General features: G+C 44.6%; 1 protein-coding gene across 2 annotated transcripts in view; it reads left to right on the top strand.

Moving 5' to 3' along the window:
- The first annotated feature begins 1,366 nt into the window (after positions 1–1,366).
- A1CF (APOBEC1 complementation factor) overlaps positions 1,367–26,488 on the top strand; it is an 82,896-nt gene continuing 57,774 nt past the window's right edge. For both annotated transcript variants that reach the window (XM_077874875.1, XM_077874874.1), the window contains exon 1: positions 1,367–1,498. The gene's annotated coding sequence lies outside the window, so the exon portion shown is untranslated. The remainder of the gene's footprint in view (positions 1,499–26,488) is intronic.

Raw genomic sequence — 26,488 nt, 5'->3', positions numbered from 1 at the left:
CAAAAATATTTTTTATAAAAAGTAATATATATATAAATATATTTTTATACTTTTTTATACTTTATTTTATATACTTTTTTACAAAAAAGTATACCATTCTCTGCAGGACCAGGCAAAGTCAAGGTCAGGATCACATGTGTGGAAACTATTCGAGCCCAGACTGAACTTTCTCCAGGGAAACCTCTCCGTGGGGTTGTCCAGGATGTGGCCTGTGTAGTGAGTGCTCCCCCAGGGCTGTGTAGTGAGTGCTCCCCCAGGGCTCACTCGCAGGGCACGTCTCAGGGCAAAATGAGTGCTCTGTCTCACCTGGCCGTGCATCACTTTGGGAGAAGCAGAGGCAAACAAGGCATCTGAGAACTAAAAACCATAAGCAGAACTAACATCCCAGCAACATGCTTTGTGTCCTGCGCTTTAGATACCCAAGCACTTGGGTGACCCCTCTTCCCCTACGACCATATCATGGAAGGATTGCTCACTCCATGCTCTTCCATGGCCAACGTGCTTCTGCCGAGAGCTGGTTCCTAGAGAATTAGACTCCTCTTACTTGTACTGAAGCCAAGCGAGGTAGCTTCTAATTCGAGTTTGGGGGGCTATGGCTTATAAATCCATAAGCCAAATTTACTCAAAATTGGGAGGGCTTTGGGTTGTTTTCAAGTGGGCTTTAGTACCTTGAAGAATTTCCTTTGTGGACTAGAGCTCGTACCAAGGAACTTAGAATCTGGAGGTTATAGCTTTGAAAATGTCACTTTATTCTTCAAGAAACACAGTTGCCACCGAGATTTCAAGCCTTGAACACTAGCTGCGGATCTCATATTAGCCAGTCCACAGCTGACGGTGATGCCCTCGCAGGAAGGACACACTCTTGAAATCCGAATGAGTAGCTTGCATGAAAAGAAGCCTGATTCCCCACCCTGATCTGACCCTATTTACTCGGTTATATAAATGCTTTGTGTATTTTATTTTTGTAAGCCAGCATCTATCTGAATACCTGACCTGAAACTCCACACTTCACTCCCTGCAATACAATAATATAAAAAGCATTAAAAAAGGGGAGGATAGAGAGACTCTCCCAAATATACCTTAGACTCAATATCCTTTTGACGGCACAGAAAACAAGGGAGCTAACATAAATAAAAGCGTAGTTACCCAGGCTGCAGTAAGTTCTACTTTTTAAATATGGAATTCGCAAAAAGAGCTTCTAAATAATATTCGCATCCACAGGTTTTAATGCAAAACATATTTTAATGTTGTAAACAGACACCCCTGGCAGTTATGTAGATTCTGCGGAGCTGTAGTGACCCAATTATCTGGTCAAAGGGCTGTATGGACGCAAGGGACAGGGTGAGTTAAAGTTTAACTCCCAGGAATTGTAAACCAAACCTAAAGCCACTGAACCTTTGGAGTTTGATATGTTGATTAGAGCATAACCGGAGTGACACGTTGAACTCGCCATAATCAAGGAACCCTTTTCCGGGTGGGGATCTCTGAAATCACTCAGGTACGGTCCATGTGTTTTGCTTTTTCTTGCTTCAACTCTGTGAAACTGTGCAGTGCGGCTCAGTGGGAATGCGGTGAGAACAGCTCTGTACACCATAGAGCCTGACACAGGGCGCTTTCTGGCTGTTTTTATACTAAGGGAGCAATCTGAAAACAAAAGAATATATTGGAATAATCATACACCCTCAGAATGCAACGGCAGCTGTCTTCTGCTACTTGGTTCAATCCGTGTCTGGGGCTGACAAGTAGATTTGCCGTCTTGGGTTCAAGAGCAGGGCCAATGCTGCTGAGAAGTTTATTTAGCCGTGGCCAGCCAGCTGGGGGAGTGGTGGTTGACTGTGTCCTAGTCCTAAGACCTCTGGGAACATAAAAAATTGTACTTACAAGAGGAATAGCGTGAACATCACTGGCATATTCTGATTTCTCCGTATAGGTCATAATTGCTAGCATTACTTGGGATTTCGTAGATCCAACTTTCTCCTTCCAGCTCCTTTGTCCTTCGCAACCACCCAAAACCAAAATCTGAAACACAAAACCCCACAGAAAAGGCCCCCATGCAAAATCACCCTGGCGAATTCTTGCTATTTCTTTTGCCAAGATCCTACTCACCAGAGAAATGCCTTAAGCTGTTCGCTTTACGAGAGAGAGAGAGAGAGAAAGAAAGAAAAAGAAAGAAAGAAAAAGAAAGGAAGGAAGGAAGGAAGGAAGGAAGGAAGGAAAGAAAGCAAGAAAGAAAGAAAGAAAGAAAGAAAGAAAGAAAGAAAGAAAGAAGAAAGAAAGAAAGAAAAGGGAGGTGGGCGGGGGGTGGGGGTGACTGGGTGACAGGCATTGAGGGGGGCACTTGATGGGATGAGCACTGGGTGTTATGCTATATGTTGGCAAATTGAACTCCAATAAAAAACAATTATAAAATAAAGAGAAAGAAAGAAAGAAAGAAGGAAGGAAGGAAGGAAGGAAGGAAGGAAGGAAGGAAGGAAGGAAGGAAGGAAGGAAGGAAGGACAAAAACAGACGTGGAAAATGACTGGCTTTGACTGTGTTAAATCTCAACCTTGGGGCTAGCTAATCATTAGATCTTTTTCTTGGGATGGTTTGGGCAACGGTGCCACAGTGGGTATATTGTCACATGGTCATTTTGTTCACTCCAGAAAGACGATTCATAACCAAAATATGATACGATTGTGTCTTAAGAAAGGTGTCAGAGCGCTTACCAGGAATATCCCTTCCTACCAGAAATCTCATAAACTCTGGTTGAAATACTTTCGTTCTATGAGTATTAAAATGAATTCCAAGGAGACTGGGCTCCGAGATAAGTGTCCTTAAGGTAGGACTTCTCGGAGGTGTATAGCATGACTTCAAGAAGGTGAGGAACACAGCATTATTTGTGCCCTGTGCAGGATGAGGGTTTTGTCATAGTTTAGAAGCTTCAAAGGTGTATTGGTCTGGTCCGAAGCATCCATCGTTATCTGTGCCGAGGGATTACAGTGGGAGCATCGGTCTGGAGCTACCAGGGCTTACTGGAATAAGAGCACTCGCTTGTTGACGTGCCAAGGCCTTCCTCTGCTAAATACAGAATAATAGACAAATGACTTACTGGTTCATATTTCCAGGCCATATTTTCCAGGATTATATTGATACTGTCCACTTGAGATGATTCTCATACTTTTCTGTTCCAATTTATTGTTTATCCAGCATAAGGGAAGGGGAAAGAGAATTGGCAAAAAGAAAGGAAAAAAAAAAAAAAAACTTGTGGGCAAATACGAAGCGACATGATGGAGAGGAAAACCCCGAATATCGAGGTATTATTTTTAACTGGGTTAAGACCAAGTTGTTTTGTGTCGTTTCAAATACAACATTCCCCACACTGTATTCAGTGGACGTTAATACGTGTGGGCCCCCAAAAGTGACCCTATTGGCAGGTTGAGGGAAGGAAGTCAGATGCTGTAGAGCAGGACCTATTACTACGTGGATGTTTGGAGTCATCCTTTAAAATGACAGACGTTTATTGTGCATTAAATGGCCAAGTGCCCTCCGGAGCACCGTCCATGCGTCCATCTGTATTCTTCTTAGACGCGCCGCATAGGGTAGATACTAGTGTAACGTTTTACTAATGAGAAAATGGAGCAGGGATTAGTTGCCTAAGAGGCTCCTCATCACCCAGTTGGGAAACGAAGAGCCAGGTTCCTCAGCCAAGTGGTCCCACCCCAGAGCCCAAGCGTGAAACCATTGTAGTCGTGCTCGCCGGGCCCGGGATGTCCTGTGTGCGTCCGTGTATGTACTTCTTGTGAGCATCTCTGAGTGTGAGACGTGTTGTTCCCTAAGCTTCCTTTACAACCGAACATCCCTCAGGGACATCTATTAACATGTCTCAGAAATGGCATCCCTCAGAGCACAGATTAGGAAAGAACAAATCACTGTTGGGGTTCTCATCCAGGCTCCATAAAACCAGAACCACCTGAAATCAGCCCAGTTGAAGATGTCGGAGGGACCCGATGGCCTAGCCCCCTTCCACCAAACAGGACCACGCCTGTGTTGGCGGCTTCCAAAGCACTTAGAGAAGGAACCCCAGACTCTCTGACCGAGCCCGGCTGCAAGGCCCCCTCCCGGACTCCGCGCTGTGTGGCCCGGGTGCGCTACTTAACTTCCCTGACTCTCAGTTCCTCAAGGGTGGCAGGGTGGCCTGCAGGGTTTCGTGACGATCCAGTGAGATGACCTAGCAAAACGGCTCAAGCACCATCCCTGGCACCTGCTAGGAGTCCAGCAGAGCTCGCTCCCCCTTCCCACTTCTCCACCTGTAACAATCTCCAGAAAAGTTTCCGGAGACCTTTTCCCAAACTTACCCACTAGCTGCTCTTTGCCAAAACCACGCTGAGACGCTTTAAATCAAAAACCACACACAAATTATAAAGTCCTGATTGGTCACCAAGAGTGACCATTTATCCAGAAAAGACAATAAAAAAAAAAAAAACCTCTCACTTTTCTTTTATTCTAACGAGACAGCAGCGGCCCCAACAAAACACAGTATACTTTGATTTTAGAGAACGGTGCTCTAGGAAACTCTTGGTGAAAAACCCAACGCCCCGTCCTTCAAACCCGCGGGGTGGCCTGCAGTGGGGTGCGTTCATTTCGTCACAGAGCCAGGCGACGTTACTAATCTGTTTCAGTAACTGTCTTTTAAAACACTGTCATCCCCGAGCAAGCGGGGTGGCACGCTGGGTACTGTTGCACAACTGTTGTCATTACCTTATGTGTCTCTAAATGACTCAATCAGTTCAAACAAGACGGTATTGATCGATGGAGGATAAACACCATTTGATCTTATTCATGGAAACAGTAACCAGGATCCTCTAAAGTGCAGTTCCAGCGGTCCCAACACCTTCCCCCACCCCCAGGGAAGCATCTGGAAGAGAGGAAACATCACTGCGGTGACATTACCTATGAGAAATTTAAATCCCATCTGCTCCTCGGCCTGATAGTGTAGGATCCAGGCAGCTGCTAGCAAGTGTTTCCTGCCGATTGGATCAGGAGAGCTAATCTATCATTTTAGTCCGTGGAACTTCATCCAGTGAAAATCTCAGTCTTAGGGACTACTTAGAGTTTTTAATTTAATAAATTCGGGTTTTGTGTTGAGTCTTTTTGATTCATCCAGACCAAAATTTTAAATATTTCCTTTTATAAGAATGGCTGCCCTTGCCTAAATGTGCTGGTGCCTTGAGCTCCTTATTTTGATTTTTTTAAAGATATGCAAACTCAGCTTTTTATTTATTTATTTTTTTTGCCTTCAATGGATACATATGTGGAATTTTGCATATGCAGGTATTGATGATCATGTGGAAGATAGTTCCAGGTTTGTTTATTCCACGAGGGCTCCATCCCTGGTAATAATAGTAAGAGGAAGGCTATGATGAGGACTAGGATAACCCACTCCCTCTGCAAGATTATGCACAGTGTCCTGCCCCCCCAGCAACAGTATGGCTACGAGAATTAGCACATGACAGCGTGGCCAGAAGGAAGAACTAAGTGAGAGAACTGGTTTGCAATTCTACAAGGTTCCACCTTCAGCGATGTAGTAATGTCTCCTCTTCTTCTAGCAGCTACAATGATCATCGTTGTGGGACGCCCAACTGATGCAAAGAGCACAACGCTTAACACAGCGGAACTGGCTACTGCTAATACCTTATTGCTACAGAATATTCTCGTTTACAAAGCATATTTACTTTTACAAAAATATTTTTACTTTTTTTCTAAAGATTTTATTTACTTGAGAAAGACAGAGATAGTGAGAGACAGCACGAGTGGGGAGGAGAGGGAAAAGCAGGTTCCACGCTGAGCAGGGAGCCAGCCCTATGTGGGGCTCCATCCCAGGAGCCTGGGATCATGACCTGAGCCGAAGACAGATGCTTCACCAACTGAGCCACCCAGGCGACCCACATTTATACTTTTTTTTAAAAGAGATTTATTTATTTACAAGAGAGAGTGAGAGAGAGAGCATGAGTGGAAGGGGGCAGAGGAAGACCCTGAAGCCGACTCCAAGCTGAGCATGGGGCCCGTGCAGGGCTCGGTCTCACCCCCTTGACATCATGACCTGAGCCAAAATCAAGAGTCAGAAGCTTAACAGACAGGGCCACCCAGGTGCCCCCAGACCTCTTCAATGCCAAAGTTCTTCATAGTCAACTCAGCATGTATATTCTCTTCAAGGTAGTTCAGTCACGACACCTCATTCCAGTTGTGCCAAGCTGGTTAGGGGCAAGATGCTCACCCAGAGTTTAGAAGCCTAGCTGGGCTCCCGTAGCAGAGGGTGGATTATGTAGGGAGGCTTCCCCTACTGTGTGGACATAATGAACCCGGTGATGAGTTATCTAAGAGGTTCGATGAAACTGGGAAGAGAGGCTGAGAATCCCCAGGGAAGGTGGGAGGAACACTAGTCCCCTCTGTGTCCCTGAAGGAAACAACCCTAGAGATTTCAAGCGTTGCATGCAAAGAAGTGAGGGGAAGGACGCTGCCCCGCGTCCAGGAACACCGGCCAGGCACCTGCAGGGTTCTGTGTATCAGGGCCGCTGCTTCTCCCTCTTCTCAGCTCACCTTCAGTGTTCTTCTCTCCAGGATTGCTGAGTGCTTTCCCGCTGGGGCCTCTTGCATGACGTAAATTGGCTTCTCAGATTTGTTTAAACCCTAATAAGGGAAGGGAGAAGAAATGTGTGGGAAATATCAGAAAGGGAGACAGAACGTAAAGACTGCTAACTCTGGGAAACGAACTAGGGGTGGTAGAAGGGGAGGAGGGCGGGGGGTGGGAGTGAATGGGTGACGGGCACTGGGTGTTATTCTGTATGTTAGTAAATTGAACACCAATAAAAAAAAAAATAAATGAAAAAAAAAAAAAAAGTAATGATGGGGTGGGTGGCTGGGTGGCTCAATCAGCTAAGTTTCCAAGTCTTGGTTTCAACTTGGGTCTTGATCTTGGGGTTGTGAAATCAAGCCCGAGTCCAGTTCTGTTCTCAGGGTGCTGAGTCTGTGTTCAGTCTGCTTGTCCCTTTTCCTCTTTTCCTCCTCCTGCTCTCTCTCTCAAATAAATAAATACAATCTTTGAAAAAAAAAAAAAAAAAACCCTAACACCTCTGGTTACTTTGCATGGAAGTCAGAGATCAGACACTGATGCGTGCAGCGGGAGTCTGTGTTGGCCCGTGGACAGGACCGTGTCAGGAATCCTGTCTCCTGAAGATCCCCAGCAGCGCCCCATGATGCAGGCACTTACTGCCAACCGAGCAGAACCGGCACCTAGGATGATGATGATGATGACAGTGGTACGTGTGATAGCTCCTCCGTCCTGACGGAGCTCCTGCCATGTGCTGGGCACGTAGATTCATTCAACCCTGTGGAATTCTCTGGAACAGGTGCTATTGCTATGCCATTTTTCCAATAAAGGGGTCAAGTCTTAGGAACGTGCAGACACCTGCCCAGGATCACACGGCTAAAGAGTGGTGGAGAGGGCCTGAGGTCCAACAGTCTGAGCTCTGAGCCTTAGACCTGGAAACTCAATCTTGAGGTCCTTTATGGAACACACAAAAGCTAAATGAGTTTCCCAAGGACCAAAGACATTTTGTTGTTGTTGTTGTTGTTGTTGTTGTTGTTGTTGTTAGGGTAAGAACCCCAGTGCAGACCCCAGCCCTCGGGTAGGCCCTGTCCCTGGTACCACCCCCAGGGCACAGCACATCTAATTCAGCCTGAGTCCCCGCACAGATCCTGGGTGCCAGGCCAGCAGGGCCCCTGTGGTTAGGGGCCACGGTCCCTTCTGTCCCAGAAGGAGGAGTCCCACCCGCCGCGCTTTGCCCGGATGCATGCCTCCTGGCACAGCCAGAAACACAGTTGAAGGAGACCCGTTTCATGACTTTGAGAGAGTGCCAGGTGCAGATCACAGAAGGAATGTCCAGGCCCGGGGACCACAGCCACAGGGGCGTCTCCAAAATCACAGAGCAATGGTCCTGAGTGACTTGGCTTCCTTGCACCCAAACCCGACTAGTGTCTGCAGACACAGCCCCTCCCACTCGGAGGACACACCCCTCTCCCCCGGGAAAGAGTAATTGGGCTGCCAGGTCTATGAATGCTAAGGGAGCCCCATATTTAAACTGCCCTCGTTTGGAGCTTTAAATTGAGACCCAGCTGCTCCCAAATAGCAGCTCCACCAGCCTCAGTGGGATTATTCATTTAGGATAATAAGAGGATGTTTCCAGAAGTTCCTCGTTAAAATATGAGCTAGTTGGGATACAGGGTGTGAGTGATAGGGACACTCGGAGGTGTTAACATTCAAGAACACACTAGCCTAGAATCCCTTAGCACGTTAACTAGCCTGGCAAAGCCTTCCAAGAATGGCGTGTAGGACAAGGGAATTGCGATGGTAGGGAAGAGAAGATGGAGAAGAGGCACAGCCAACAACGGGGGTGTCATAGGGAAGCAGGGGAAGGGTTAGGTATTTGAATGACAGCTATTTGTTTTTTTGGTTTTTTGTTTTTTTTTTTTAAATTTTATTTATTTATGATAGTCACAGAGAGAGAAAGAGAGAGAGGCAGAGACACAGGCAGAGGGAGAAGCAGGCTCCATGCACCAGAAGCCCGATGTGGGATTCGATCCCGGGTCTCCAGGATCACGCCCTGGGCCAAAGGCAGGCGCCAAACCGCTGTGCCACCCAGGGATCCCTATTTGTTTTTTTTTAATAATAAATTTATTTTTTATTGGTGTTCAATTTGCCAACATACAGAATAACACCCAGTGCTCATCCCGTCAAGTGCCCCCCTCAGTGCCCTTCACCCATTCACCCCCACCCCCCGCCTCCTCCCCTTCCACCACCCCTAGTTCGTTTCCCAGAGTTAGGAGTCTTCATGTTCAAATGACAGCTATTTGTTTGATCTTTGAGGGAGAATTCACTTATTGATTTTGAACAATTATTAAGGACATTAGGGCATCACGCTTCCCAGATCCCTCCAAGTCTCTCCCTCACTACAGAACAGACACCTAACCCAGGTGCCCGGACCAGAACTGGAACCGCCCAAGATGCTATCACATGGCCCCTTAGGGTATTTTAAGACAGGAGAAAAACCCATAATGTCTAGAGACCCTTGTTTTCACTTGCCTTTCAAAGCAAGCCATAAAGTCAAGTGCTTCCTATAATAAGAACTTAGTCTCTCACGAATCCCAAGGATCTCCTAAAGCACGGCGGCCTAAAGGATGGATTCACAGCATGGCGTGTGGCAGGGAGGCCCCAGACCCCGCATGGCTGGGCTTGAATCCCGGCCCCAGCACTTCCTAGCTGTGTGATCCTCAGCAGATTATTTAACTGCTCTGTGCCTGTTTCCTCTTCTGTAAAGTCAAAGTTATTTTGTGGATCAGAAATTACACGCAAAGTGCTTAGAACAGTAGCAAGAGTGCGCGAACCTTAGCTGATACCTTCTCGTCATCTCGTTCCTTTGTTGCTTTCCTGTTAGGATATGGCTGGAGACAGAGAGCCTATGAGGTCAAGGCGTAGAAAATGAGAGGTCAGGTGGCTGAGAACCGTCCCCAAGGCTGGCCTGTGGAGCAAATTAGGAACAGTTTCTCCCTGACACCGTTGCAGTTTTTCCGACACAGAGACAGGCAGGGGCTCCTAATTCAGGCAGTGTAAAATGATTTGAAGGAACGTGGGTCATCAGCAAGGAAGCAGAATGGAAATCCGGGTCTTCACACGGGAGTGCCAGCCTCTCGGGCCCCTGTTATTTTCCCGGGTACAAAGAAGACCCCTCAGGACTCACAGCCACTTGCAAAGGTGCAGATAGAAGATAGCAGGGCTATTGGCAGGACAAAAGTGCAGCCAGGCGGTAATACAACCGGTCCCCAAATCAATCCCCTGCACAGGGCGGGCAACAGACCCCTGAAGAGAAAATTACGGGGGAGGAGCTAAGCGGAGCATCAGGACTGAGGAGGAAGGGGTTCGGGATCACCGTTTCCTTTGGGGGAGGGTGTGCTGGACAGAAGGGCAGGAAGGGGATCTCCTGGGATTACTGTGTTGATCTGTCCAGTGGGACTGCTTGATGGATCCTGTGCTTGAGTTCAACGTTATTCTAGACGTTGTGTTGGATACAAAGATGTATTGCACTTTTGTCCCCAACTTTAAGGGACCCATTTCCCAGGGTTCCCATTGCAGTCTTAGGATATTCGATCTCTCTCCCTCCTCTAAAGTCTCTCACTTTGCTGGAAAATGAGTATTTTACACTGCTCCATTGGGGTTCCTGAAAGGCAAGACAGTTACCCCATTTCCTTTTCAATGCGCAGACCTAACACCTTGCTATGCACAGAACAGATTCCCACTATTGCTTGTTGAATAACAGAGCCTCCTAACTGGGGAGAGCAGGACAGGAGGTGGAAGAGGCCCAGAAGAACATCGTCGGGGGCCGTGTACTCCACCCCGTGCCATGCACTTGTCCTATCTTTTTGCATCACTCTGGCAATACTGTGAGGCAGGCATCACGCTCCCCAACTTCGAGATGAAGACGCTGGGATCTGGCTAAACAGCTTGGCACAAGTTTACAAGGTTCTTAAGGGCAGACCTCTAACACTGGAACCTGTATGCCTGTCCGGCCACCCTCCCAGCTTGGGAATCCAGAATGGACACCAAAGGGCAAAAGTCTGTGTATTTTGTTATTATGTGGTGGAACTACAAAATTAGGATGGAGACAACAGAACTCTGGAGTAGGCAGAGAGGCCGTATGAAATCTCCATTCAGCCCAGCAAATACGCGTGATGAAGTGTCTACTCAGAGGCAGTGGAGGGGCTAGAGCTGAAAACATGAGTGCCTGTCCTTGGGGAGGTGATGGCCCTGCCTCTCTACATGTCCCCACCTGTCCCTAAGCTAGTCCTTCTGCCTCTAATACATTCTTAGCCACACTCCTGGAGTTGCCTTCCTGAAGGGCACAGGGACCTGTTAGAGCTCTTCCGTGCTGACTTCACAATAAAGCAGGAACACCCTATCATGCCAGGATTGACGTCATTCACCTGCCTCACTAGCCTTACCTGTTGTCGCTCTCGCTCCCGACCCCCTCAGCTCCGCTTGCATTCGGCCGTCCAACCATACTCCACCTCCCCATCCACGCTGTTTGCACTTCTACCTCTGTACCCCCAGACTCCCCACCTCCCTTCTTCTCCTGACTCCTAGGCCTCTGGACAGGTCTGGGTAGAGAGAAGCTATCTGCTGGAAATTAATATAAAGCTGGGTGTGTTCGATAGGGGATGACATTGGTTGACCGAGTCGTACAATATGGGGCCACGGAAAGTCTTTTAATAGAAAAGTAGCATAAGGAAACGGTTGAGAAAATTAACGAGCCTCACACAGAGGACGTTAGAGTTTGAAAAAAGGCTAGAGGTCAACGTAAGACAAAAATCCAGGTGTGAAATAATGGTTGCATACGTGATAATTAATGGCCGTGGGAAGTCAGTGGCTGACTAGAAATGAGGAGGAATGACTTACGGAGGACAATTTATGCCAAGGCATGTAAATTAGCATAAAATTAGAACTTCCATCATCTGCTTTATTGAAAGGGAGCACAGTGCTGTCTTTCATTCCGTGTCGAATGCCTCAGGGCTACTACGATATAGAGCTTCAGATAGTTGGATTTTTGTTAAGCTCCACTCAAGGATCAAACATATTTTATTAATCAGTGGTTGGCAGTCTTGGTGAGAACTGAGTGTTCAACCTAATTTTCCCAAATTGGTCTGAGGAAACCAGATGCAGCAATTAGGTTCAAAAGGATAGTCTCCACTAGGAAAAAAAAGAGAGACATCACAACATGAATCCAAGAATGAATGAAATACAGCACTCACAGCTCATCAGGCCCCTGTAACCTGCCACACAGATAATTGGTCCCAGAGCTATTGAATAAACATCTGCTTTTAGGCTGAAAACCATCTACGTCGCATGCTGTGACTAACACGCTCCCAATTTATAGGTCAACTTAGAAATTAAACATACGTGCAAAGGCATTCCGTTCTTCTCAAGCTATGCCATTCTAGAATTTCCAACCTCGGCCAATTCTCTTTCCCGGAGATCTTTAAGAGAGTGGGGCCTGGTGGGAAGAGTTGGGTAGCATTACTAAGTGAAGAGAACACAACAGCCATCTGTAGCCTGACCTTCCAGTTACCGGGAACGTGACAGCACCGAAACCATGTACATATACGTACTCAACAGGGTTGTCCAGAAAAACGGTACTGGGATTCCCATCAGTACATATACAGAAATGCTTTTGCTGTTGTCCCTGTTCTAGTGTCTGTAAGGCGCCAGTGCTAGCCACCAGCACCTCTCAAATATATCTGTCTAAAGGGATGTATTGTAGGGGGTTGCCCCACGTGATTACGGAGGCCGAGAAGCCCCAAACCCTGAGGCTAGTGAGTGGGAGACCCAGACCAGGTGACATATGCTTCCAGTCTGAGGGGCAGCAGGCATGAGATTCAACAGTCAATGTTTCAGTTCAAGTCCAGAAAAGATTGACGTTCCCGGGAAGACAGAGTTCTCCCTCACTTGACCTTTTTGTTCTACTCCAGTCTTCAACTGATTGGATGAGACCCACCAACGTTTGGGGACAACGATCTGCCCTACTCAGTCTATATTTAGAGTTAACCTCATCCAGAAAGACCTTTACAGACACACCCAGATTAATATTAGGCCAAAATTCCAGGCGTCCTGTGGCCCCGTCCAGTTGACACATAAAATTAGCCATCATCACGGAACCTTAATGGAATGTAGAGTCCCTAAAGCTCTGCATTTCTCCCCCACCACCTATCCCCTCACCCAACACATGCAGTTTCCACCTGCTATTAAAGTTTCCCCATATCATTTTTGGATTAAAACTCTTGTTCATCTCTCAATCTTCTGCGTTACCAACAATAGGTCACGTAAAAGGGCTTTCAGGGTTTCTGATAGTCGTATCTGAGCTGACCTGAGGCTGAAGGATTCGTAAAGGAGTTGGTGGGGTCAGAGCCAGTTACAGAGGGAAAGGGGCGTGTGGAGCAGTCTCCCGGGTGATCTCATGCTACCAACACTGGCCACCTGGAGTTGATTCACACCCGTGTGTAGCTACATATTCGTGTCCACGTGCGCTTGCATGGGCGTTCAGAGACCCATAACTCTCCACACACCCGGAAGGAGCAGCTTGAGTTTATCTCACCCAGGGAGCCTGGAAGGAAGTATGGGAACTGGGCACATGACAAATAGGAAAGAAGATCAAAGAGTCTCCAAAGTAACTGGTGTGTCTGGGAGAAACCTGGAATAAATACTCTACACTTGCAGGGACCGTGCCCAGGCGAGTAGAGGCCAGGCCAGCTCACGGCAGGATGGAATATCAGCCTAGGGAAATGGACTGTTCCTTGTAGCGACTGATGAGGCCGATGAAGGTGTTGGGGCAGGAGGATAGTGGAAGGGACACATGAGGGAGACTGAGCCAGCAGCGTGTGCGGAGCCTCTTGCATTCTACGCTGTGAGCTCAGGTTAAGTTGAGTAATGGAACAAGGGGTGGGAGGTGAGGGTAGGATCTCAAGAGGAGCAACAAGTGAGAGTAGACGTGAACACAACACACGATAAAGGTCAAGATCAGACTTCATGAGGAGGCTGTTCCGATACAGAGGCTTTAGGGCTTCTGCAGTCATAATTCCCAGACCCGGGGAGGTGCTTCGCCGGCGACGTGAGCCGACTGCGCCCCACGCCTGGGTCCGTCTCTCCTCCAGGCTGGCCTTCCTCACTGCCCACCGCCCTTCCTTCCTCTCGCGCCTGCTCCCCCTCGGCGGGGCCAGCAAGTCACAGTAGGAATATAAACTGCTTATCGGTCGGTCCTCATGGAAACAGAGTTGAAAACAACTCACTTGAGCCAGACTCTAGTCAGAATGCGATTATTTTTTTATGGTATTTCTAGCCCCTAGCAATTAAGAAAAGATTTGCTCAATAGGAATGCTGAAAATGTAAATAATTATTAGAGAAAAAATGGAATCATCCTCCCTTTTGTCCTATCATCTCGTGTCTACCTTTTACAGGCCTTTTCTTCTCTTTAATACAACGTCCTTTACATGGTGTCTAGCCCGTCTATGTGACAGGTGGGGCAAATTCAGTCACTGTCCACTGTTTCGACACTCAACATGTAGAGACTAGAGCTTCACTTTGGAGGCTGACACCGTAACCATCTCCCGGGGCCCCAGCCCGGACCAGGTCACTCTGAATCCCTCTGGGGGGGGGCGGGTCGAGGATGCTGCCCAGGACAGGTGACTCTAATGTAAAGCCAGGCAGGGAGTCTGCTCTTTCCCCTAGCTCCTGCAGCTCTTAGCTGTCGTCAGCTCATGTCGACCAAAGCTATTCTTTTTTTTTTTTTTAAGATTTTATTTATTTATTCATGAGAGAGAGAGAGAGAGAGAGAGGCAGAGACACAAGCAGAGGGAGAAGCAGGCTCCACGCAGGGAGCCCGATGCGGGACTCAATCCTGGGTCTCCAGGATCAGGCCCTGGGCTGAAGGTGGTGCTAAACCGCTGAGCCACCTGGGCTGCCCTTAAATTATTTTTCCTTTTTTTTTTCTTCTTTTTTTTTTCTAGTTTGGAATATGCCATAGAGTGATACAATGTTTTAAGGATAGGGTCCCGCTTAGGAAGTCATGGTAAGTGACAATTAAGGAATTCGTTCAAACCGGACACATCCTCTGAGCAGAAGATTATAGTGAAGTTGACTTCCAGGGCATACAAGGGGCGCCCGGGGGCTCAGTGGGTGAAACATCTGCCTTTGACTCAGGTCATGACCTTGGGGTCCTGGGATCCAGCGGCTTCAAGTTCTGGCCTCAGGGAGGAGTCTGCTTCTCCCTTGGCCTCTCCCACCCAGCCCCACTTCCCGCTCATGCTCATTCTCTTTCAAATAAATAAATCCTTAAAAAAAAGAAATTGAGGAGGGGGAGATTTAACAGAGGGACTATGACTTGCTAAAATCCAAGAATGCGTGCAGTTAAATCTTAAAGTTCTCTTTTGACAAAGCACGTGTAGGTTAATGCTTTCTTGCCTGCATTTCCTTGTGTAATTTACAGTTTCAAGCTAAATCCCAGGGATTTGATGGCTTCTCGTTGATATTTAAAGGGCATTTTAAGCAAATAAATGTGAAATGTCTTTTGAAGCAGATCAAATGTTCCTACCCTATTCTACCCACTTAAGAATATGCTAAAAAGCAGGAGGCGTTCCCATTGGGCCACAAATTATGCGGTTTTGGATACACTTTTTAAATGAAAATATATGGTTCTACTTGAAATTAACTTTTCCCTCAAACAAAACAAAATGAATGTCTCCGTGTCAGGACCGTCTTGCAAGAATGATGACATGCTTAACTTGCCCAAGAGTTCGGGTTTTTCTTTTCAGATGAGATTGTATCTGATTCCTGACTGTGAATCAGTACTTAAAAGAAAATAAGAAGGACAAAAATATCAGAAGGACACACCTTCTCACTCCTTGCATGTTTACAATGCTGAGATTTAGTCCAGGGGTGTGTGTGCATATCGATACGTATACATATACATGTCTGCACAGATAAGGACGTACCCAAAAATCATAATACAGTCATTTGTCTATTATACATCTGCTTGTTCTTCTCTGATAACTTTAAGTCCATAGTTCCAATGGAATTTTTTTCTGGTATAGCTTTATTTTCTCCATAGATATTTTGATAACAGTGCAATTTCCGTCATGTCTTAGGTTTTGCTATCTTAAGTTATTCTATCTAGGACTCCAAACGGCTCTCAATAAGACGGTGTATAGATTTAAACATCACGCTGTCATCAAACTATCAGCTGGCCCAAAGCATCTTTGCAAAATAACCGTTTCTTGACAAAATTTCATCCGTCAGCATTGCTTCTCTACAGCTGTTAACATCTTGCCTTAAGAGGAGGATATACCTTCTAGGTGGAATAGGCAACTTCGCTAGTCAGGGCTGTCACTGAGGGAGGAGAGAGAGCAAAATAAAGGATTAGAGAGAGCGAGAAATAGAACACAGGAAAGAGGAACTCTGTGGACGTTGGAAGGTAGAGACAGAGGGACAGAGAGGAGATCCCACTCCCAAAATAGTTGCATTTGGTGCCTATGGGGAGGACTTGTGTCCACTAGCCAGCAACGCACCACATCAGGTGTTTGACCCATAGCTGGCTCCCTCCTCTCTGGCTATCTCTAATCCAGAAGAGCTAATGTTCAATGGGAAGAAGGAACCAACACTTTAGATGTAAGAATAGAAATTCACGTGGAATCCAAGCCCCATCCTGTCAAGTGATACATCCCCTGGTCATCTCTGAAGGCTCCACATTCTGCCATAAATGTATAGGGCATGAGGCTTCAGGGGTATAACCGGGTGCAGAGCAGAGAGCTGGCAATGACCGTGTATCCATTCTGGACCGTGTCCAAAGGGGGCCAGATCTTGAATGTGTCCAGGTGAACCCATCAGAGTAGGGCCTGCCCACAGGCCTACTCAGATGATAATAGCTCGTTTTCTTTCCAGCAAAGAGTCTAAGTCATTGTAGTGCTTCCGATGACCCAAGCCACCTGGCACTATGGAAGAGGACACAGGCTCACAGTGTCGGCTTCCTCAGTTTCATCGTGGCATCACGGGGTTCCTCACAAAAACGCTTTAGGGAAAGCTGGATAGATATTGTAACCTCTCTACTCCTTCGGCACCATTCACCTACGTTTTTAAGGTGAATATAGTAATGAGGAACACAGACTCTGGCGCCACGGTACCTGCATTCAAATTATGGGTCTGCCACTTGTTACCTGGGTGACTTTGGACACGTTAACCAACCTCCCTAACTTGATTTATGACCTGCATTATAGGAATGATAATGCCAACCCCACTGAGTTTTTATGGAATTAAATGAATTGGGTTTACAGTTTCCAGCACATAGCATATAATAAGCGCTTAGGAATCATTAGCCCTGTTTGTTTTTTTGAAATATTTTCAAATTTTGCTACATAATAGGCAAAGCCAAAGCATCTTGGGTTTTAATTTACCTTTTCTCATCTGATGACTATATTTAAATAAGTTTACAAACTCTTTTTTATATCCTTTTTCTGTTAATTGACTGCTCATGACCTTTGCTCATTTGTCCACATCAGCAGAAAAATCAATCTTATTATTCAATCAATCTTCATTATTGATCAAAAGTATTCTTTGTGTATTACAGATACTGATTCTTGGTGTAGCCTATAAAAGTAGCAATCATTTTCTTCCTGTTTGTGGCTTCTTTTTAACTTTATTGTACCATTACAGATATGTGTAATTTTTTTTTTTTTTACTTATTTGAGAGAGAGAGAGAGTGCACGCGCACACATGCCCATGTGATGGGCAGAGCAGCAGAGGGCCATGGAGAGAGGGAGAACCCCAAGCAAACTCCCTGCTGAGCACAGAGCTCCACATGGGGCTGGATCCCAGCACCCTGAAATCACAACCTGAGCTGAAACCAAGAGTCAGATGCTTAACTGACTGTGGCACCCTGGCACCCCAAATCTGTTAGCCTTTTTATTTTTGGTGGTTGATATGCCTGGTTAGGAAGCCCTTCTGCTTCGCAAGAGAACAAAAATGTTCCCCCATATTTTCTTCCAGTAGTTATAGTGTTTTTAAAGGTTTTTTTTTCATTAATCCACTTAGAATTTTGGTATATGCCATGAGAGGGTAAGCCAACTTTCTTCTCAAAGTGTCTATGATCTATCTTTTGAAATAACACCTATCAGCAAATTCCAGCATGAACAAAACTATAGTCTAGACTTCTTTTTTTCTTTCCATTAAAATCTGTTTGTCTATTCCTATGGCTGTTTTAATTTGAACTTTTAATCAGGCTGGTCCCCGGGGAATGCTATACGTTCAGTACATGTTGTGGCATTTCCCAACTTTTTCCTACCAGATGAACTTTAGACCTAATTTGTCAAATTTAAAAATAATTTTATTGGGGTTTAAATTGGCATTTCATTAGATTGATAATATGGGAAGAATGGATACTTTTCAATAAGAACATTTCCATGTATCCGGGCCTTCCTTAGATCCTTCAGCGTAATTTTACCATTTTCTTCATAAAGAGTTTGGATACTTCACATTACATTTATTCTTACAAGTTTTGTTAATTTTGTTTAGATCTCATTTCATTTGCCATTTCTTCTTCAAGGATGAACTTGTTTTTACTTTTCTTGTAGTATTCCTTTATTCAAATTGTTGCGCACAGTTGATTTACTTGTCTTGAATGAGAATGGATGATTGCAATGTTTCACTATTAAGTATGTTTGCTGTGTGTTTCTGATGATCTTCATCAATTTAAGGATGCTTTTTTCTATTACTAACAATCTATCTTTTTTCTAAACCAATAGTGGCTGCTCAATTAAGTGCTAATTTTAATTTATGGGGGTGATCATGTTTTTTCTTCTTCATCACTGAAATGAATTAAATGAATAGAATCCCTAAGGTGGCATGGTCTTTGTATTTTGGTGATAAATGCATTGTATGTTAGTATTTTGATAATTTGCTGTATGTAGTTCATATCTAGACTTATATGTGATATTGAGGTCTATAGTTTTCTATTTTGTGGTGTATTTGTCTGGCTTTGTATCAGAGATATGAAATTATTGGTAGATTTAGTATCAGTTTTCCATTATTCTGTATACTTCAAAAGGCTCTCTATAATGAAAGAATTATTTTTTAAATGATTTGTAAGACTTTCCCAGTAAAACCACCTGGACCTTATGGTATTTAGGAGGAAAACAGTGAGTTTTTTCATCACAGTGTGTGGTTATTAGCTTATTCAAATTTTTACTTTACCCTTGAATTTTCTAGATAACTGGTCACTGCATCTGTATTTGTCAACATATTGATAAAAAGATCAAGAGTCTCTCATCTGTGGCTACATCCATTTTTCCCACCTGTTTTTGGAATTGGTTTCTCCTTTTTCACTTTGTCAAAGTGGCCAGAGGTGCTAGTTTGCCAAATTTTCAATTGGCTTCTGCCTTTGTCAAGTCTACAGATTTTTCTGTCTTACTAATTTATGTTTGATTCCTTCTGATTTCATTACGTCTACTTTGTTCTGTTCCTGGCCTGTTTAGCTGGACCCTTGTAGTGATTTTCAGTATTTTTTTCTAATTAATGATCAACAGTTTCCCTGGAATAGGATCTTGACCCCCATCTTAGTCTTTGATGACTTGTTCTCATTGGCATTCATTTGTCAGCATCATTTAACTTTTTAAAGTTTTAGAGTAAGGGCTATGAATTATAGAAAACTAAAAATAACCGAAGGAGAATGACAAACTGATTTGTTTACCTAGTTAGCCTTTTATAACGCCTTACGAAGATGAAAGTTAACACGAAGGAAATCAGACTACCCCTGCTGTTTTTAGTCTGCTTTCTTTTGACTTGATTCTATTCACAAATAGCTGTCTGAATTATATATCCTACTAGAACAGCAGTTTTATTAGCTGCACTGTACTGCAACTTATTCAAATATTCATTAATCACTGATATTTAGGTCGTATCTAATTCTCATCACAACATTAACATGCTCTTTGACACACACACATGTACACACACACACACACACACATACACTGAAGACCTTCTGGATTTTTCCTACTGAGAAGTGACAACAAACACATGAACAATCAGGTCAATTATTAAAGCAACATGAAAGTCAACATAACGCATTCAAAACTGTGTTCCTCTTTCCCTCGAACAATTTCTAGAAAGAATAACCTAGCAGATGATCATAGATGATGTTAAGAAGAGTCAGCCAAGGCAGCAGATAAGGAACAAGAAAGAAATATTTATTGAGCATCTTCTGTATGCCCAGCACTTTATTAGGTGCTTTCCTATCCATTATCTGATTTATTTGGTCCTTTGCTAAAAGACAAAAACAGAAAAACAAACAAAACCTCCTTCAAGTTAGGTGTCAGTGCTCCTGTTTATTTTTTTTAATATTTTATTTTTTATTTACTCATGAGAGACAGAGAGAGAGAGGCAGAGACACAGGCAGAGGGAAAAGCAGGCTCCATGCAGGGAGCCCAATGTGGGACTCGATCCCAGGACCCCGGGGTCATGCCCTGGGCCCAAAGCAGATGCTCAACCACTGAGCCACCCAGGGATCCCATCAGTGCTCCTGTTCTTAGAACCAGGGTCTTAGAAAAATTAAAATCATGGTGGCAGGACGTAAATTTCAATGCAAGCTTGTCTTTCTCAGAGAAGTGCAACCTACTATAGAAGAAGGATTTTTTTTCAATAATTATAAGTTAATGTATCTACTATGAACAACTTTAATTTTTCTTTATTTTAAGCCTTGTCTAGGTTCAAATTGACCAGGCCCAAATTAACATAGGATTCATTTCTAATGCCTTATGAATATAGAAGGGATTCTGACTAACTTAATTATTTTGGCTAATAATATATCGGTTTTTAAAAATAAGACACTGCATATTGGGACTTGGTGGGATGTTTTTATGGCTACATTTTGGAATTTTATTTTTTTTAAGATTTTACTTATTTATTCATGAGAGACACAGAGAGAGGCAGAGGGAGAAGCAGGCTCCCTGCAGGGAGCCTGACATGGGACTCGATCCCGGGACCCCAGGATCACACCCTGGGCCAAAGGCAGACACTTAACCACTGAGCCACCCAGGTGCACCCGTGGAATTTTATGTGTGCATATCCTCTGTTAATTTTGCCATGGTTCATGACACACGGCCAACTATAGAGCTATCACATGGATTCACTTCCAAAATAAACTTAAGACCAATTGTAAACATTTCTAAGGAGACCGCTGGAGCTAGTTTATATTTCTTTATCAAGTAACCCATAGTAATATTGACTTAGCATCATTAGGCAAATGCATAAACTTTGGTCATCAATCCTTCACAGACCATGTCAATTCACCTGGAAGTCCTTCTGTGTAAAATCCCCAGGAGATACTAAATGCTTGGAACTGACAATAAAACCACTTGTACAACTTGCATGTTGTGTTAGAGTTACATCCAGCCTATGTCATGCAACATGGGCTCATGAATGCTGGAGAAGCCTGGGTTGGATCTGGAGGGATCCTGGTGGCACTGGATGCTACCACCAACCTTGCTCACATAGGCCCCAGTGTCCCCTGCTTGGTTACAAAGGAACACCTCCCCTCTGCTTAGCAAGTCAGAACCAATGTTTCCCTCCACTCAGTGTCCTTATTCCTCCTCTTTGGAAAAAGTCCATAAAATACATACAGAAACCCTAACATTAACAAAACTACTCTATCTCCTGGCTAAATCATCTAGCACATTGCTGAGCATGTAGCAGATATTCCTTTAATACCTGTGGATCTTCTGTTAAAGTTGAGAATAATTGTTTTGTGTTTAAACCAAGGAGGCTGGTCACTTGAATCTCTGTCTTAATCCTTCCTCTCCGTCTTGTTCTCCTCAGCCTCACACACACCACTGCGCCTGCTTTAACTTTTCCAAGCTACCTTTCCTGCACACATTTTGTGTGCCTTCCATTGTGCACCTCTTACTTTTGTCTGTCTTGCCTGGTTTACTATTTAAAAAAAAAAAAAAAAAAACTTGTTTTCCCTCTTTCTCTGTTGCCATAGCTGCCAACTTATGCTCCGCTAGGGTGCTAATCTGCCAACACTGCCTAACTTTAGGCAAATCCAAATAAATATCACTGAAAATCCTCTCTTTGTTTTCCTTCCACATCTGGTGAGCTCAATTTACATGTACAATTTTTCCATATGCTTTTCTTCTTTATGGACTTGGGCTATGAAGAAAGGGCAGCATACAGTACCCCCCTCATGGCTGTAGAGGAGGAAAGTCAGCAGGTGCTCCCCCACTTGCTTCTCTCTTGCCTCCTTCCTGTCTTTGTATCCCTGGCATCTTCCCCGAGCCAGGACCCACTAGTACCCGAGGCAATCAGGGTCAAGGGTCAGGAACAGCAGCTCTAACCTTACCCAACAGAGAACTCTGGAAATTTTTACTGAAAGGTCTCAACCAAATGAGGAGGTGAGATGTTCACTCCAATCCACTGTGACTTTCAGAAAGGCAGAAATCTTGAACCCTCAATAACTTCTGGGTCCTTCTTTTTCCAAAGAAATAGGGACGATGTTGCAAATATAAAACCAGAAAGGCATTGAAAAGAAGAGAAGTGAATTCAAATGTCAATCCTATTTTTTGATCGCTTTGCATTCAAAATTTGACTCCTCTTGTCTCTCCCCGAAATACAAGAACATATTTGTAAATTCAGGGAAACCACTGACATCCATTTCTCACAAAATGTAAATTCACTCCAGGATTGAACTTTCTAGAAGTGGTTGGAGCAAAAAGAATAGTAAATAGTAGGAGATTAGATGCAGATTCCGTTTACTTCAGATCGGGCGTAAGTTACCATCATTTATAAAATGCTAGTCCAAGGTCTTTCATTTTTTTCTCCAAGTTATTTATCGAACACTTAGCATAAGGTCAGGCTAAGCCTTCTGGGCAAAGAAAGAAGAGTCCAGCACAGTCCCCACACTCAAGGAGTTCCCGGTGTAGTGAGAAAGACAGCCGTGTAAGCAGATAATTCCAATATTATATGCAATAGTACATGGGCTCTCAGGCTCTCTTGAGAGTGCTAAGGACGTGGCACCTAATGTTACCCAGGGAGGGTATCAAAGGAAGGCTCACAGAGCAGACATTTTGATCCAATTTGGAAAGATAACAGGGCCAAGGTGGTGAAGGTTAGATGTGGGAAGGGAAGGGAACAGCAGTCCAAGTAGAGAGTGGGCAAGTGTAAGAAAACCTGGTGGCCCAAGGGGGCAGGGAAAGGAGTGAGAACACCAGAAGGGAATCCAGTCCTGGAGGGACAATGGATCATGCTAAGTGCTTGAGACTTCATCTTCCCAGAAAGTGATTTTGAAATGTTACCCCTCGGAATTAGAGATTACTTATAATAATAATTAATAATAATTAAAATAATAGGTAACCCTCAATGGGCAGTTATTAAATGCCAGGAACCACTTTAAATATTTTAAATCTCTTCATATTTAATCCTTGAAACAACTCTATGAAGTAGGGACTCTTACTGTCCTAACACTTTCTAGGTAAGGAAATGGAGACTCGGGGTCTCCCTAGAGCGAAGGGAGGCAGAGCAACAGGAGCGGGGAACATCTTCACCTAGCAGGTTTGCTGATGAGCGCCCATTTGAACAAAGCATCCCTTCCCTAAGAAAACGCACACTTTCTTCACTCAGCCATTCTCATCCAGGCAACAGTCCTTTTCCCCGAAACCATGGAATGTCTTCCTGCAGAACCTGAGAAGGTGGGGTGCTCGGTGATTATGCTGTGTCTCCCTTTCTCCTTTTGTTTTAGTCATAGATACCTGGGCCTACCTCCCACCTAGCACTCACTCTGTGCCAGGAATGCTCTCAAAGCTCTCTCAACGTATTTACTCATATAATACAACGGCTCTAGGAGAAATACTCCTGCTTCCAGAGTTGAGGATGTACGGATATCAAGAGGTTCAGGAACTTTCCAGGGACACAGTAAGAACCAGAAGGAGGATTGGAATCCAGGTGTCTAGCTCCAAGGTCTGCATCCCTATTCAGGCTTCATCTTACTTGACATGATAGGACATGCTCATCTCATCACTCATTTGTTCTCAAAATCCCTTCTTCACTTGGCTTTTCATTCACCTCCTTCACCCGGTTCTCCTCCTGCCTTTCTGACTATTCCAGCTCATTCTCCTCTGTCTCCCTGACTTCCGAGAGTTGGAGTGTGCGCCCTCACCCCCCCCCAAGCCCAATCCTTGGACCTACTTTTTACACTCAGCTCATAGATGATCTCACCCAATTTCATAGCTTAAATATCATCTCTCGGCAGATAGCTTCCCAACTAGTACCTCCGGCCTGGAACATTCCCAGGAAATCCCAGCTCGTGGACCTAACTGTATACTCAGGCTCTCCATGTGGCTATTAATAGGCATCTCAAAACCAGCATGCCGACCGTGGAGCTCCGACTCTTCCCCATCTGAGCTAACAGCAGTTCCATTCTTCTAGTTGCCTGGGCCAGAAAACTGATGTCATCCTTAACTCCTCACTTTTTATCCCATGATGCGTCCAATTCATCTGTAGAGTTTATCCACAATACCTGCTTTTCACCACCCCCAGTTCATCACTACTCCTTCTTGTCCAGAAGGTGCCATGGTTTCACTGGTCTCCCTACTTCACCTCATGAGCCGTCTGCTGACTAGAGTGAGGTCAGAGGTGAGTGAGGCCCTACCTCCAATGCAGCATCAAGAAACTCAGGAATCAAGACAAGTGGTGTTTTCATGCAACATTTTAAAAAATCAGAATCTATGCAAAAAAAAAAAAAAACCCATAAAAATGCACAAAACAGCAAAGTCGATAGTGAACACATGACTAGAGCGTTTGCATGACTCACCTCAGTCCCAGCCCTGCCTGACTCCCTTCAGTGTCAGAGTGACCTTGTTAAACATCTTGTTGATCCTCTGGCTTGACATCTCAGAGCAAAAGCCAAAAGCCAAAGTCCTCACCATGACCTGCAAGATTCTTTATGGCCGGGGCCACGACTATCTCTCTGATAACTCCTACTTCTGACCTCACTAACCCAGCTCTGGGCCCTCCCCACAGGCCTGCTCCCTGTTCCATCACCAAGCTCCCACCTCAGGGCCCTCACGGCTGCAGGCCCTCTGCCTAGAATGGTTTCCCCCAGACACATCCCTCGCGTCACCAGGTCTCTTCCCAAATTCACCCCATCAGGATCACACCTGTCTAACATTTCATTCCTCCCGCACACACACTTCACGTTCCTCTTTATTTTTTTTTTCTCCTCGGAAATTATCATTAGCACCTATGTATTTTACATGCTTATTGTCTCTCTCATCCTCTATAAAACTCCATGTTTTTTGCAGGGAGAGGGGTTTGTTTTGTTCTCTGCTATTCCCCCAATGTCTCAAAGAATTCTAGAATGGTAGTAGGTACTCAGTATATGTTCTTAAAGAATAACTGATACTCACTGAGAAGTATGTTCATATGCTTAACCACTCACGCGTGTTCTCCTGGGGCACCAATGTTCCTAATGGCTGCTTTGTATAGGTTTTTTTTTTTTTTTTTTTGTATAGGTTTTAAATCCTGTTGCCGGGATCCCTGGGTGGCGCAGCGGTTTGGCGCCTGCCTTTGGCCCAGGGCGCGATCCTGGAGACCCAGGATCGAATCCCACATCAGGCTCCCGGTGCATGGAGCCTGCTTCTCCCTCTGCCTATGTCTCTGCCTCTCTCTCTCTCTCTGTGACTATCATAAATAAATAAAAAAAAAATTAAAAAAATAAATAAATCCTGTTGCCTACATAAGTTACACTGGGAACCAGTCTTTCAAAACGCAGTGGTCTCAGATCTGAACAATTATGGGATGTTAAATTAGAAAATGTATTGCACAATCTCTCTCCCAAATTGACCAAATTTAACAGAAGTTTAACTTGCTTAAAAAAATATTTATCTGGGATCCAAGTTCATCCTTCAGGTTAGGTCAATGTTGGGAGAGGGGATTGTTCTTGAGAAACGAGCATCGAAGCTCAGGTATCTCTTGTAGCAAATTCTGAATCTTCCTGCTATACCTCCATTTCTAATGACCTGACATTACGTTGAGAGGTTCTAGAGATTTCCGCAACAATGGCAGGGTGAGTTTCTGCGATCAAAAGACCTGTCCTACGTAAAAAGTGTTTTCAATTATCTTTACTAATCATTAACTAAAACCAAGGGTAGGTCTTGCAAATAAAACTTGTCGTTTCACCATGAGCTGTTATTTTTTGCTGGAAAAGGTGAAGCTCAGCAAAGAATAAACCCACAACTCGGCCAAAAGACAATAGACTTTGCCTTCAAACATCTGTAAGACACATGATGACTGACAGAACTAACCACCAGACCCCAGGCCACCCTTGGCCTCCCTGCTTTGGCAGGTTAAATCCAGCCCCAGCCCTGGTGCGGGGAGGGGGTAATGGGCTAGGCCGGGGGGAGAGGGGGTGTTTGAGAGGGTCCTGATGAAAAGACAATTTTAGCAACATTTGGGGAAAGTGCAAGAGTTACAGTTTGTGCAAAAAGGCTACTTTTCTTTGGAAATCTTCCAAATGCCTTTCATAGTTTCACTTTTTAAGAGGACTTCTATTGTTTCATAGAGATTTCTATAACTCAGAAATTAGTTATAATTTCTATAAGCAGCCAGTTAGCATTACAAGCTGAATACAGGTCTCCTTTTACCCCCTACCCTGTAGCATCCTTAGAAAGATTGTTTGACATTATAAAGGTATCAGTAAAGCCACATGTTCCAACCTGGATGCTACAGGTCTATCAAAACAGCACCATCAGGAAAATTTGTCTTAGGCAAGATACAAAGTTAGAAAATAAAAAATCACTGCCTTTTGCAAAGGGCAGCAGCTGAACCTGGTACATTAACTTAATGGACTTAGCTGACTGTCTCCACCA

This window comes from Canis aureus, chromosome 27 (genome assembly GCF_053574225.1).
Source record: "Canis aureus isolate CA01 chromosome 27, VMU_Caureus_v.1.0, whole genome shotgun sequence".
Classification (NCBI taxonomy): Eukaryota; Metazoa; Chordata; class Mammalia; order Carnivora; family Canidae; genus Canis; species Canis aureus.
This window is presented reverse-complemented; position numbering and strand designations above follow the sequence as displayed.